General features: G+C 39.9%; 1 pseudogene; it reads left to right on the forward strand.

The window, feature by feature from the left end:
- The window catches only part of LOC138056101 (uncharacterized), a 47,488-nt pseudogene that overhangs the window by 3,118 nt on the left and 34,257 nt on the right, over positions 1 to 10,113 (forward strand).

Below are 10,113 nucleotides of genomic sequence, written 5' to 3' on the forward strand. Positions count from 1 at the left end.
TTTTTCTATTAATTTTTGCCAACTGTCCAAATTTAAAATAAATTGGTAGTTTTTGCTGGAACGTTCCTTCAGCTTTGAACAAACTGTCCATATAATTTGTGAAAAATCTGGATACTTTTCATCAACCAATCAAATAAATGAACCGAATATTGGCCAATTAGGTTGTAGCTATTATCACTGCTTTCTAACGTCAGCGAGCGATCATCGCTCGCAGGTTTTGTTTTGTGTTGATAATGGCCGAATTTCCCGACATTTCTCTCCACCTTTTGACGACTCAGAGTTTTAAATGGAGTCTTCAGCTAGGTTTCCAGAGATAGATGCTACTGATTTACTCGAGATGAGGGAGAAATCAGAACAAGAATACTCTAAGAAGCACAGAAAATTTGGCTTAAGTGTTTGACCTGTGGCGTGCTGAGCGAAGCGAAGTGAGAAAGCTTTAGGAGATCCCGAACACGAGCTTGACGGCGTTCTTTGGAAGCTATATAATTAATAGGTAACAGGACTACATGCTTGTCCAATTTGGAAATAATTGGATTTAAAAAATCCCTCGGACTGCCAAATTGGACTCGGCCTACGGCCTCGTCCAATTTTAGCTGTCCTCAGAATTTCTCATCCAATTATTTCCAAATTGGACAGCATGTAGTCCTATACATATACAAACACCGGTATCGCATGAATGACGAGGCGATGAGTGCGATATCGGTTTTTCGAGCGAAAGTTACTTTGCAACTCACCAGTTTGGCAATGAATTTTTCTTGAATCGCATAAGTTTTAGAAGAAAACAAGTACACCCTAGCGAGCGAATGGAAAGGAAAAAAAAGCTATTTCGGAGTCAACTGTCAATAGTTAGCGAATAGGAACCACGCTAAAATTAGAAACCGTCAGGCAACTTGTCAGTTCAAGGTCAAAATTAAGTTTTCCTGACGTACTTTATTCTCTGAAAACTAAATCATTGACATTTTGATGTACATGTATTTCATTGAAACATGCCAACTTGGCTTGGAGCAAGAATATCGGCAAAATACGTCAATGTAACTAAGAAAGGACAAACTTCAAACAAGATCGACTTTCATTCGAAGTTTAGTGGCAAGCGTGGAACGACAACTGAAGAAAAAAGGCTATTCCGCAAGCATAACAAACGACGTGGTATTGGAAGAAACCAGAGAGGTTCTTTAGTCCAAACAAAAACAACTAAAGAAGAGAGAAAGGGAAATAAACCCAAAGGGCCGGTAGCTTTAACAAACGGCGAACTAAAAACACCCGTCACTTTGTACTCCTTTGGAATATCTGAAGCACAGTAAGTGTAGTAAATTTCTTTAAATAAATTGTCGGCTGGGCGAGTTTAAACCATTGTTTCTTGCTTTCATCGCCCCACTCCATTTGTGCGAAATAAATTTGTTCATCAAACATTACCACGCAAAAACCTCAGTACCAATGAAATAAACACATTACAGCATGGAAAATGCTTTGTACGATTTTTATTCACTCGTTGTCTCGTTTCTGAAAACTCACTCGTTCGCTGCGCTCACTAGTTCGTTTTCTGCTACTACTCAACTCATTAATAAAAATCTTACGCGCGCATTTTCCATGAAGTAATCTCTATTAGCTTCTATGTCCAAAAGACTGCATATATTTGTTATTTAATTCTAGTTGAGAATGAAAATTCGAGTTTCATTCCTGAACAAAGGAAAAACCGATTAAACCACTTTTTAAAAATACGCATGCGTAAAAACAACAACGGCTTAATTCCCAAGGAAAGAATTTGTAACTTTTCCACCAAGTTTGACCTATTACTGGTATTCTCCTTTATCGTTGTCGTTCTCTTTCTTTATCCTTTCGTTTCCGCTCTAGTCATAGGTCCTCCTGGGGTCATGCAACCCTATCAGAGCTTCTAACTCTAAAGATATGCCAAAAATTGCAAAACAGAGAAAAAAGCAGCTCTAAACAAATTAAAAATAAACAATCAGCTTTAAGTTTATAACCCTCCGATGCTTCACTTGAAACACTGCGTAGCCACCAGTGTGAACTACAGCTATCATGATATGTCAAACTGGATTGAAACCAGCAAAAAATGCAGAAAGAAAGCACTGTCCAAACCGTTTTCCACCTGAACACGAAAAGTGTTGACTGTTTCGAGCTATAGTTGACGTGGTATGGCCGTGTAGCCGCGTCGAGCCACAGAAGGCGCGCGAAAAATAGAGCCTCGCTTATCTTTAGGTGGGTTTACCTGGGTTGAACCTGCGATTCAATGGAAACCAGTACCCGGTCAGCGGTAAACTTCAAAAAGGCAGCTGACCTCAATGAGCTTTAAACTTGAGCCCGCAATATAGTCACGTGACGCTGGTCAGCCGATACTTTGTTACCTTGATATGACAGGTGTCAATTGATCAAAACATGGATGTCCAATATCAAAGATGTATGCTGTAAACTAGCGTGATACTGGTCACATTGGCATACATGGAGGGGCCGACGTACGGACGGTCGATGACGTCATAGCTATAAAGCCAAAATTTCTCGCATCGATGGGTTAAGGGTTACCATATTTTCTTAATTATGGTGCTCCGCGCAGAGTTCCGCTAAAAACATTTACTTCGAAGTAATTTTTTAAACCTGGTGTCGATAAAAAAGTTAGAAAACTTGGCAGCTTTGATTTTACAAGTTAATGACGTTATGTGAAAACACTGTATTAAATTCTCCTAAAACTGTTAAAGTTTAGCCTCCGGTGAAAATGTTATTATGGCTCGTTACCGCCCATTCTTTCTTCTGCAACGAACGTCGGGGAAAAAAGATTGCGTGACGGGCCATTAAACAAGCAAGCAAACAAACACACCAACTTACATAGCATTGTAAGAATTACGAACGTAACGACAAGAAATTAGAGCCAAACTCAAAATTACGTCGATGGGTGTTGACTCAGTTATTGAGTGACTGGCTGACTGACTGAAGTTTAAAACCCGCACAAATGGAATTAAGAACAACGATGTATGCCATGGGAACATCAAGAACATTGGAGAAATAATTATGAAATTGTCCCCGTTGAGTGAAACAGCATTTGTAAATAAACGTTCGAACGTTCCCCCGCAGGGAAGGGCTGGTAGCAGCCCAAGCCCCCTCCCCCTTTCCGAGGCCGGGTTAACCCAGATATTCAGTCTCGGTAGAAATCAATCTCCCTTCGTAATCTTCTGCGAAGGAAAACGAAAGGGGAAGGAAGGAACATGAATGGGAAGCCACGTCGAATGGAGGTATGCGCAACTAGAGTTTTCTAAATTTTCCACAACAGAATAAACATTTTATTACTACAATCCTAGGAAGTCAGTCCATATCATCAACCTTGAGTTTTTTCTTTCTCAAGGTAGTATTACGTTCTAGTACAAACGTAACGTTGTGGATCCTTTTAATCCGTATTGATAGAGGTACCGTTGTTCTCCTTGTTTTCACAGTATGTGGGGGCTACCTTACAGAAGATAGCAACTACTTCTCCAGCGCTGACAAGCCATTCAGTCATAATTTCTATTATGTACAGTACCAAGAATCTCGCTGCCATTGGAACATCAATCCTCAATCTGAAACATCGATGATATGGTTGACATTTGCTGAGTTGTCTCTCGGTCGTAGATACGACGACTATTGCAGGTAAATAAGGACATACCAAACAGATATTCATGCTGAGCGGCTCAGCACAACATCCCAATGAGACAATTTTCGTCGAGGGCTGAACCGTAAACCAAATAAATGCATAGCCGTACATTCAGTTAGGAGGACGAGTAATTAGTTATCAAGAGTCTAACTAGATAGGAAAACTAAAACGCGGTAAGACCAACGATATCATGGATCCGTTTTGAAGATGCATCTGAACTGTAAAATGCCCAAATAATCATTTATTTCACATATCCGCTGTGTATGTGACAGGTTCTTGAAATGATTGTTTGGCTGTTGAATGTTAATGGGATAATTAATAAAGAGAAAGTTGACATCCAGCTGTTCTGAGAGAAAATGAAGAATTTGTCTTCCACATGACGGCGGTGGAACAGTAACTTAAGAATTCTTGTATTATTCTAGAACAGTGGCTAAAGGGGATTCCCTTGACAACACCATTAACCCCACGAGGGGACTCTCCCTATGGTCGTCGTGCCTTTAGGGTATTGAGCAGAAAAAAGTCAGTGTCAGTTACAGTGCGACGTGCCTTACCGTGGGCACCTAACAATTTTTTTTTTTTTTACAAATTGTCCGCCAGTTAGGATGTGTGAATTTGATTGACAGTCACGCCTCGTTGAAAAGTTCGCGCAATTGTAAGTTGAACACCGTTGCATGGGTTGTTGAGTTGACGAATTTACACGTGGTTGTCAAATGTGAAAGTTTGTTGGGTGGACACGCTAAGGAGCGTTGCACTGTAATATCTGTTGCTTTAGAATAGCACCTCTTCGGGGAAACATCAAGACACACCAACGAAACAAGATCTCTGTACCTCTTAGGGGGTCCTTTCAAAATTTCAGACGAGCACCCCTACCCTTTTTATATAGGACATCCCCCCTCCCCTCCCACCCCAGGCATCCAGCCGGTCATAAAATACGTCTTCAGACAAGAGCTGGGTCTCGGCAGTCGCAATAGTTTTACACCGCCTTGCTACAAAATAGCGCTGGCCAAAACCCTCATTGACAGGACTTTTAATAACACATAGTCGGTTTTTGCCAATAAAATTTATAATTACGCAGGAATGTTTATCCTGATAGTGTCTTAAATAGGTCAATCAACGTTATATTACCAAGGCTGAGTAGAAGGGGACAGCGCTCGACCCTTAGCAGGTGTCCAGCCACAAGAATCTCATCACTTTTATTTTAAGCTTCCTTGCAGTTTTTTGTTGTCTAGACTCCGTATTTTTTCCCTGCCTGCTCTTAGACTCTAAAACATTACGTACTAACGACTTTTCTGTTATCCTTCTATTTTTGTTTCTTTTCCTTTGTCTATACGTTAGTGGAGGTGTTCGTATTTCTGTCCCGGTAACAGCGGGTAAGGGTGATGCTGATTATCACTATTATGACGATAAGGAGCGATTTCTTTTGGAACTCTGCGGACAATTAACAAACGAGACGATGCTGATTGAGGCGGAGACCATGAATATTCGTGCAGATGGTTTCAAAGACTATAGATATGATCCTCAATTGAACAACTCAAGAGTCTTGGGGCATTACAAAGCCGAACACCGAAATATCACCACCATAACTGGTACGTACACGTAAAACCTATACTGAACTGCACCATCATTATCGCTCTCTTTCGCTGTAGTTATAGATATAATGTTAAACATGATATCCTACCGTGTCCCAGTGTGTCACATTTTTTCACAATTTGCGATGTGGGAAGGGAGAGCAAACTGACGTGACCGCAAGGGTTTGATGCAGCATACACTTTATTAAGTGTCTGACGGCAAATTGTCGTACGCGTTGTCTAAGGCCCCGACCACACTAATACGTTTTCGCATGAAAACGCATACTTTTTGATGCGTTTTCTCCTATTGTCCACAATACTTGAATGACCGAAAACGCTGCTGAAAATGGAGGCTTTCGAAAAAGGTTTTAAAAATGTAGCCTTTTGAAAACGCATCGTTTTGAAAACGCTCCGTTTCCAAAGTGGATAGGTGGAAACAGAGGTTTTTGAAAACGGTGCCGAGAAAAGCTTCATATGCTGTCGTTTCCATCTGCGTTTTCGGGCATTTTAGTCTGGACGATAGGTGAAAACGTTTCAAAAAAGTTTGTGTTGTTATACAAAAGTCCATTAGTGCGGCCAGGTGAAAACAAACAGGAAACGCTCGTGTAGGCGAAAATATTTTGCTTCGTTTTCGTTGAGACGAAAACGGATACTTTTAAAACGCGTTAGTGTGGTCGAGGCCTGAAATGTGAAATATGGCACATTTGGTTTCTGACACTGGACTCCTGGAAAGGAATGTGCACCTAAGGGTTAATTTCGTAAAAAAAAAGAATAAATAAATAAATAAAATAGGAAGTAATAATAAATTAACTTAGTTTTTTTGTTTACCTTACTTTGCTTTTATCAGGGGAGACGTTAGACTTTTGGACTGAGATTCAAGCCAATGCCAGCTACTCATCTATCGATCTATCATGGACGCCACCTCCGAGTAGTTTTCTCGGCGTCTCCTCCGTTCAGAAATATCTCATCCTATACAACAGTATTTCTGCGCGAGGTTATTACGGCGCACTCTGGTTGCCCGCAGACAAAACTCAGGTGAATATCTCAAGATTGGAACCTTTTACCAACTACAGCTTGATTTTGGTCGCCATTCTAACTGACGAAAGTCAACGTGGTAATACTGGCTGGATTCAAGTACAAACTGAAGAAGGAGGTAAAATTGATTCATATATTAAGATACAAAGATTAAAATAAATTATAGGTAAACAACAAGCGATAGCCATTCTTTGTTCAATTCATAGTCAATGTATTTGGGTAGGTCTTTAATTAACACTTGATGGGATTCCAACCCACTCCCCTCCGTGATCTAGCCATACGCTGTAACCACTGAGCTACTGGAGACTCTATGGTAAGCAAGGGTGGAAAAGAAGGAGTAACTGATGCATATTTAAAACACAGGCTTAATATCTGTATGTATGTATCCACTCATTCTCCTTTCCACTGGAATAACCTTCACAATGACTTGTGGTTTCCTCTTTGGACCTTCCCAGGGCGCATAGTTTCCTTTGAACCCCCCCCCCGGATTGGTTCAATTACGTTTATTAAATTTTGTTCTATTGTCCTTTAGTGCCATCCAGAAGCCCTTATATCCATGATTCTCGTGCCATTAATTACAACACGATTAGGATCAGATGGGGAAGGCTTTCACCAAAGTATGTTCGTGGTAATCTGAAAGGATATCGAATATATTACACCTTCGCTTACAAGTACTATTACGGCGGGTCTGTCAGAAATATAACTGTTGGCCCTGACGCACTAGAGATGACAATCACTGGACTTCAGCCCAATACGTATTATACAGTGTGGGTTAAAGCCTTCACGGCTAAAGGAGAAGGAAGTGACAAGAGGGCAACCTATATCAAGACAAGTAAGTCATTTCTCGGAAACAGGTAAAACCTATTGAATAACGAAAATATTATCAGTGTATCCGTGCAGAGTTTATTTAACGTTTATGTATATTTTATGTACATTTATGGTTATGTTTCTGTATCATCAGGCCAGCGCTTATCTCAGGTTTCCATGTAGCATGAAGCGACTAGGGGTATTTCTTCTCCCTTCTTGATGGGATGCTAGTCCATCGCAGGGTTATCCCGCAGCATGGTCTAAACGCGTCACGTGACCGACCTCAAAGCTCACAGTTTTCCTCGAGCTTCGCTCTCAAAAAATTGTTCGCTTCTCGAAACAGATAATAGGATCCAATTATACGGGAGAAAATAAGACGCGTCGTAAATCGGACGCGAACTCGACAGTTGAACGTTCCGGTCGTGCATACACATTACCAGTCCTTTAACTCTCTGATCTTATGTTAATCAGGTGTATGGATGTTCTATAAAACCAGTTCATTATTTTTTTCCTCTCAGAATGTGGATCAGCAATAAACAACAGTTCAGGTGTTATTCAAAGTCCTGGATTTCCTAAAAGAATCGAAAATTCAGACTGCACTTGGGACATTGACCCTGGTGACGAAGACAAAAGCGTTTTACTCTCCTTTCCTCTTTTCAACATTCCACTGTCCTACAAATGCCAGTATGTTATATCTAGTGAACTCAGTATACGTAAGCGTGCATCATGACGTAAGCAAAGTTAACTTCACCTCGCCATGCAGTTATAGGAGAATTCATTCATACTTTTAGCTACGCATGGTTGACTTATAATGTACTTGAGAACATTTGGGAATACTCCAGAAGCTAAAGTTGCTCTCGGCTGCGCCTTGAGCAACTCGTACGCTCCTTTGGTGCTGTCTAAACTTTCTGCGTGCATCACAACTCTATGAAGCACGAGAAACTTGAGAAACAATGAATCGTTAATAGTAGAAATCTCGTTGTTTATGCTGTTTTATAAGTCCTTCCGATTGCATGGTACGCGACAAAACGAAGCAACTGAAATCAAAGTTAGAATACTTCTTATTAAAGACATCAATAATTCGTGAAGTTGAAACAAAGGAAATCATTTAGATATCTTATTTTCATTACCATAGATTTCTACGATTTATATCTCCGTCTTTTTCTTGGTTTTAGTTTCGATTGATAAGATATATTAAACACACCTATTTGATATATTACATCAAATGATGTTTGTGTTTTTTTTTTCTTTTCTTTTCAGAAACTTCTATGTTTCTGTTAGCGATGACAGTGGTGTAAGACCCGAACTCTTGTGTGGCCAGAGAGACACCTTCTTTTTTCTGGCGCAGAAGTTTCACATCGATTACAAATCCACTCGTTACACTGAGTCCTGGCAGGGATTTCAAGCTCAATACCTGGTTATCAATGAATCAATAATAAATGGTAAGGAAAAAAATACCTCGATCGCTGACACATATGACACATGTGACTTGATGGAGCGATGGGTTTCCTACACATTCAACGTAACAAATATAGAAATACTAATATAGAATGTCTCCAGCCTTTCTCAAGGCTTACTCGATCGTAGCAAATGTGTTTTCACTCAATCGTGTATTGGTTGAAGTGACAAAATAATCATAAGAGATTGGTCTCCATTGTACCAGTTAACGTCGGGAGATATATCTTTTCTTTACTCGAAGTTTTAACTGTAGTCGATGGTATAACAGTCAACTATACCGTCAAACTTGTCCTTTTTAGTTGAAGAGTAAAAAAAATATCCGTAGATGGCGGAAGTTACAACGTCATAACCAACAAGAAGCATTAGGCCATTTCCGAATTACCTTTGCCTCTTTCTCAAAGCGAGTCTTAGTGCTGATCCTTTCATATGCAAGTAAAATTTCATTGACATGCAAATTAGACTCATTTTCACGACATACCCTTCATTGCATCTCAGCGAGGATATGATTTTGCTGGAACGTGTAAGGGTTAAGGCTTAAGCTTCGTAGGGCCATTCACTAATCCGAGTTTTTAACATCACTTATGCAATAACCATTTTCTCCTATTTCTTTTAGCTCCTGTAGTTAACGACTGGAACATCAGTATCTTGAGCGTAAAACATTCAAGCATGAACGTCTCTTGGGCTGTCTATGTTCCCGATCATCCTTATATTCTTGCCTTTTATGCTGTTGTATGTACACCAACTAATAACGATGCTGGACCGGTTGTGGCAATAGCTAATTATAATGGAACACGGATGCAGTTAGAGGTACTGCGACTTAGAGCACAAACTGAATACAGTGTACAGGTCCTGGCTGTAACAGTTCACCCGGGGAGAAGAGCATTCAATTTCAAAGGAAGTCAGATATTCACTGTCAGGACCGTAGAGGGAGGTAAATATTGGTCATAAAATATTACCTTTATCAGCTTTCATTCGTCTTCGTCGGTTCAAGGTCAAAAAAAGAGTTCTATTGATGTACTTTATCCTACTTTATCTCTGAGAACGTGATCATTTACATTTTGATGTATTTCATTGAAACACCCCAGCTTGGCTTGTAACCAGGATCGGCAAACTTATTAAACACAAGCTAGCGATATTTCTCCTCCCTTTTACGAGAGCACATTGCGATTGATGACGTGTTTGTAACATAAGGGCAAAATTTTCTTGTCACTGTCGAGGCATATAGAAAACAGTTAAGCAAAAGGAGTAAAAAAACTCTTGTTCGCTCGTATTTTAAAGCCAAACAAACAAACAAATCGATTATTTCGTTATGTCCAATAAGAGAACAGATGATTCTTACTTAATTGCAGTTCAGAATAAAAAGTCGAGTTTCACTCCTGAACAAATGAAAAAAGGATTAAACCACCTTTTAAAAATAAGCATCCACTTAAAATAACTCATCCGTAAAAATAACAAACGGTTTAGTGTCTAAGAAAAGAATTTGTGGAGTAACGTCTTCCACCAAATTTAAGCTATTACTGGTGTACCGTTTTGTCGTTCTCGTTCTCTTTCTCTCTTCTTTCGTTTCTACACTTTTGTCATAGGCCGTGCAGGCATCATGCAACCTTA

The sequence above is a fragment of the Montipora capricornis genome, chromosome 7 (assembly GCF_036669925.1).
Source record: "Montipora capricornis isolate CH-2021 chromosome 7, ASM3666992v2, whole genome shotgun sequence".
NCBI lineage: Eukaryota > Metazoa > Cnidaria > Anthozoa > Scleractinia > Acroporidae > Montipora > Montipora capricornis.